Here is a 6000-nt window from a genome sequence, read left to right as displayed (position 1 = left end):
GCTGCAGTGGCTCCTGCACCTGGAGCACATTTCAGCTCTTCCCTCTTCTGGGTCCTGCTTCCCTCACCTCTCACCAGTGCTATTCGTGAGTGTGCTCCCCAATAAAGCTTCTGCACACAAATCTCAGAGTCTCTTTCCCAGGGAACACAGCCTATGAAGGCTAGCAAAAGGAACTCTTAAATGTATTTGGAAGAAGTCTTTGGAAGTATACCCACGTTAGTTACCGCTAACCTAAGTGAATGTGAGTGACGAATCCCACCCAGTTAAAGGAAAAACTGGATAAAGTGAAGGAAAAACTGTGACATGAAATGTAATTCCAAATACATTTACAATGATCTGTTACTTTCAGGAAAATACCTTCATTTGATCATTAAAAAAAGAATATAATTTTTAGGAATGGAAAACCAGCACTCTTCTTCAAAAGTAAAAGTTGAATAACTATTAAAGAACCCTACCCTCTAGGAGTGAACTCTAGAGGAGGGGGACTCAAGGGGCTCTGCTGGTAGATGTGTGTCCCCAGCGTACCCAGAGCTTGGTCAGCTCTGTTCCTTTCCCCTAACACCTAGATTTTTCTATGAGAAAATATCCCCCTTCCACTGGATGTTTGTTCTATAGGAAGGGGAGATTCCCAGCACCTACCTCCAAGGGATCCCAGCATCAGGTGGTAGATCCTTCTGCAGGAGAGGAGAGGACAGCCCTTAGATATTTTGTTGAGGCTGTAATCCATGATAGAGAGGAACATATACGTATCAGAAGGTTATAGTTTCCCATGCTTACCTACGTGGACCTCCAGATTTCAAAGACTTAGAAAAATAAACCCTCGAATTGTTCTGCATATATTGAATCTGAGGTCTATATGAACCTGAGGTCCAGGACTCTAAACACAGACTCATCCTGGAATAATAAAGAACCCAGAAGACTTAGACAATGAGGCCCAATTGCCCTAGAGCCTTAGGCAATCTCTGGACATTGAATACATCCCTGATGACAGCTTGTTTACTTGTCATTCGTCTCTTTCTCAAAAAAGAATGCAAAACGTGCAAAATGCTTTTGGTTTCTGGTTTTGTAATTGTTTGCAAGCCAGCTAGATGGTAATTTACTGTATTTTATTTTCTGTTTGGAGATGCTACAACTTCTCTAAAACATTTTCTACATTTTTCTTCATTTGTTGTCTCATACTAGGAAATAATGCACATACCCGAGCCTGCATTTTCATCACCTTAGGGACCAGTAGAAGAGTCTATTTCCTAAAGAAGGAAGCAAGAATGGGGAGTAGGCGGAATGTGCTAAAAACCATGTTCCAGAGTTTGTTTCACCCACACAAACGGGAGGGGACTAAACGCTCTCTACCCCAGAAGCAGCTAGTATGGTTTTATCTTGATGCACTCCACCTCTGTGCTTCAAAGTTCCACAACTGAGAAAATGGGCTGTGTAGTCTTTTTTTAACATGGATCGTGTAGAGCCAGGTTATTTTTAAATTCGATGAAGACATCTGGCCCAGAGACCTTAGACAGCAATATTGTCAAATGACTTCCCTCCTTCTTTGGTTTTTATATTTAGCATCCATCATAAGTAAGCCAGGGATAAATATAGTAAATAACCATCTAGGTAATTCCACATAGATCCCACTTCATGTAAGTGTCAGAGGTACTGTGTGGAAGCTGCTTCACCTTTCTGAGTATCATAGGGGCAACAGTGATCTCACAGGACCAAAGACTATTTTTAAAAATTGATTTTAAAATGATACTTCTGCCTTCTTGAGGTTCACGTATGTCCTGTGATGAGCAGAATCACTCTGTGTCTCTCATGATTAAATTTTGGCATTTAGGTGCTCTAATTGGTCTATGTGTCTGATTTTTCTTATCCCTAAGCCAGAAAGTATAGTTATATACACCTCTAGCTGGAACCACAGTCCCTGTAGCTTTCCATAGGGGAACAGGAATACCTTACATACAAAGGGTTTCTAAAGCTCCATCCTTTTACCTTTGAGAAGGAAAACTGGCTCTCGAGCATAATATCACTACTAGAACCAGTGCCAAACAGATAGAGGGACTGTCCTGATCAGAGAGAGAGAGGAATTAGGTTTTCCTCTTACTCTTCATGAATATTATTAGCCTAGTTAAGTAGGGTAATCTAGGCATTTTATTAGGATACTGCTTTATAGATAAAATATGACTAAATCTCAACTTATAAATAAAGTGGAAGTGGACCTCTTAGAGTGATGCTAGGTTGGGGTGCTCAGAGCGCCCCATTGCAACTCCCCATCTTCTTCCCCTTCCCAGGTTGTTTCTGACACTACTACTCAAGATTCTTGAGCACTGCAGAACCATGGATACCCTGGAAAACTCTGCTCTAATTAAACAATAATATCATATGGTTGTAGTCCTAATAGTTCCACCATGTGAAAAATTTAGACAGCGGGAGCCTCCTGGGAGGTGTGACTTGAGAAATGTCAGTGATTTTCTGCCTTTTGGGACCCTGCTAGTCATCCTTCTTCCATCACTATTTGGCATTTCTGTATTGGAATCACTTCTTTGAGTTAAGACACTATTACTATTATGGGTCCCTATTAGAAAACAAAACTTTATTTAAAAGTATCACCATATTCCACTGGAATCCATCATTAAATGCAGAATGGAGATTTTTTCCATGATGATACAGAGCTCAGATAATCCAGTCCCACCAGCAAAACTGAGTGTAAGTTAGAGGCCCGTTTTAGGTTATGACCTTGTGAAGTCAGCCAGTGGACAGAGAGATGCTGATGTGGAGAGCGGCATGAGGAAATGGCTTAGACGGGACACACTGCTCAATGCAGCTGATTCTGCAGCTACGATGGGCCACCCTGTGTAACCATATGGCAAAGAAAGAATTGGGTGCTTTTACTAGTGAATAAGTGAAAGACAAATGCCATAAAGAAAAGGAAGATGGTGGCACGTAGCCCAGGCTTTGTGTTACAATTTTGCCCAGGACTGGCTGGTTGGCATTTCCAAGTGCCCAGTGGAATTAATGGACATTAGTGAACTAATTTGTTACTGGTCCCTGAACAGTATGGTATTGTGTGTGGGATGAGGGCAAGTGTGGATGAGAGGAAGCTCTATTAAATATGCAGAAGTAGGTTGGATGACATGACAGCTAGTTAATCAAAAATTTCAAGCTGTGGATTTATTAGGTTTGGGGTAAGGGCACTTCTTTTGAATCCTGTTTTAATATTCTATCTTTATTCCTTAAAAACAGTTATCAAATTTGTTTCCTCGTGTCTGCCTTTATTGATTACAAATGTTCCCAAATGTCAAGACCATGGAAAATGACAACAAACTATCAGTTCCTTACGTTAACAAGCACCACATTTACTCCAAAAGATTGCAAAGAATAGGGAAAAGAGAATCACCACGCAGATGATTTAAATCATGTCATTTATAAAGATGTAGAGAAACAGACTTTGGTTGGGGTGCAAGCTGCTTGGATTTGAATTTAAAGATGGACAGTTTTTCTACGGGGTTGGCATTTTGTCTTCCTGAAGCCAGAATCGATTCCGTCCAGATGCTTTATGTTTTTGCCCTGAGAGCAAACATTTATATGGGAACTGAGCTGAAGGAACTGAACAAAGCAACCTTATAAATTCTAAATTTGGGTGATTGCATCACTGAAGTCCTAAACATACTACAAGTCAAATCCAGCTTTTATTTTTACTGAGCATTTGTAACTAATTCCCACTGATCAAAGACAATATAGTCTCTCTCTCTCTTTTTTCAGTCTTTCTTTTTGGCAAATAAGTTGTATTCTGGAAGGATGACATGGGAATCACTGGTCTTCCCAACAGCTGCCTGACTCTGCTGCTGCAATGGGAATGTGGAGTGGGGGAAGGCAGTGCGTTTGGGAAATTCATTAAGCAACTGTATTCTTTAAATGTTGGGAGGAAATAATTTAGACCTTTTTTGTTAATATAATAATTTACAACAGTGTCATTATTACAGTTTGCTTTAGTCTGGGACAAAATTTTATATTTATATAAAATGAAAATGATCTACTACTTATATGATAAAATATGAGTCTTAGTTGTAGTTATTGGTAAGATGTGGGGTTACAGAATCTCCACTTTTTTCTTTGCTAATTAGCTTGCACAGTCTGGGGTACGGCCAGAGGAGGGAGAGGTGACCCAAGGTGGAGACAGTGCCTGTGTGAGGCAGGCAGCTTTATGTAGAAGGTTAAGCTTGAGGCTGGAACTAAGACGCTCAGGTCTTATTCCTGATCATCTCAGGTATTTCATTTCTTTAGCTGTAAAATAAGGAAGACACTATCCTTATGGTGAGTCCAGGGACAGATCTATATTTTTGAAGGTCCAGAACTTACACATTCTGAGAGATCCTCTTTAAGAAAAAGAATATAAATATTATAAGTTCTAAGTTGGGTATAAGGCATTGGAATGGGCCATTACAATTAAAGGGCCCTGAAGCTTAAGCTCTATTAACTTCGTGGTAAATCCACATCTGGTTGTGCTGATGAAACGGAGGGAGGGAATGAGGACTCTCAGAAGTTGCCCCATCATCCATCAAAGACCTGCCACTTGTGCTGGTGGGCCTGCCTTTCCGAGGGAGGCAGTAAGATCTTCTCTAGAACTGGAAAGGGCAGAGCAGGAGACTGATGTTTGCCGACAACCGAAGGTCGTTCCCAGGAATTTTAAGGTGGTGTCCCATGATGAGGCTCCACTGGTAAGGCGACCTCTGTTTTATAAACATGATTACACACAGGTACAATTCTCCTAGGTGGGGACGATTACGTGTTTGAACTCCTATGTTTCGGGCCTTCCTAGGCTAGATCATTCAATTCTTACAGCTGCCCAAGGAGTATTCCCAACCTCATTTTGTAGGCGTTGACCTGATGCGACATCCCACCGCTTGGGAAGATGACCCAGACACACTTCCACCAGGAGGGTTGTGCCCTCCCTTTTGGGGTGACAGCTGGTCACTGGAATAAAAACATTTCCAGGTTTGGGCTTAGCTGAGTCCTGACCTGGAAAGATGACAACTTCAGAAGAAATAACTTTGCATTCCTGGGAGTAGTAAATAACCATGAAGTGGTTACCATCACTTTCTTGCTGGTATATATTCTAGAGTATACCCTCATTTGGATGCTGTTTATTTTGAAAATCCATTTTGTGGATTTTCAAACAGGCCAGATTCTCTGAGGAATTATTATTAGTCCTGGGTCTCACCAGACATGGGAATTGCGTGGGGAGGAGAAGGATTTCTAAAAAGAGAAACAAAAGATTCTATCTCGGATCAGGCCTCTTTTGCAGAGAAATTCTCCTCTACAGACACTGTGACTTTTCCTTCTCTGCTGTGCCTCAACCCCTTCTACTATCAAACACACACACACACACAAACACACACACACACACGCACACGCACACACACACATTCCTCATAGGTAGTAATAAAAAAATTCACTAGGATCCAGTAGCATTTGGATGCTTAAGTCTCTCAAAAGCCTCCTCAAATCCCTGGGCAAGAAGGCAGTTCTCTTTCTCCCCAGATTCATCTCAACCAATTTCGCATTTAGAAATGTGATCTGTTATGCTCTGGATCCACAGTGACTGAATACGTATTTCTTTTTTGAAACCATTAAGAACCATGTGGTTACTTCCCCCAGAGGTGGGGCATTTCTAAAGACGATTAAGTGGAGGCTTTTGATTTGAAGGCTTATGTAAAGGGAACAGCTCTGGTCTCTCTCAAAGCTTTCCAGCCTGGTAATCAAACCAGACTCACTGCCATTCTGGTGACTGCTCCTAGAAGCTTAGAAACACTAACTGTGCTGGTGAAGCCTTGGAATACATTGAAATAGGCCTGTCAAGTGTCAGCTTATACAGGAGGCGATGGAGTATGTGCTGACATCACGTAATCAAAAGGAAAAAAATTACACCGTGTGTCTTGCCTGGGAAAAATAGACTGCAGCTTAGCAAGTTGTGTTTCATGCTCCCTGAACAGAGCTGCAGTATCGTCC

Source organism: Neophocaena asiaeorientalis, unplaced genomic scaffold, assembly GCF_003031525.2.
Source record: "Neophocaena asiaeorientalis asiaeorientalis breed wild unplaced genomic scaffold, Neophocaena_asiaeorientalis_V1.1 scaffold86, whole genome shotgun sequence".
Taxonomy (NCBI): Eukaryota; Metazoa; Chordata; class Mammalia; order Artiodactyla; family Phocoenidae; genus Neophocaena; species Neophocaena asiaeorientalis.
This window is presented reverse-complemented; position numbering follows the sequence as displayed.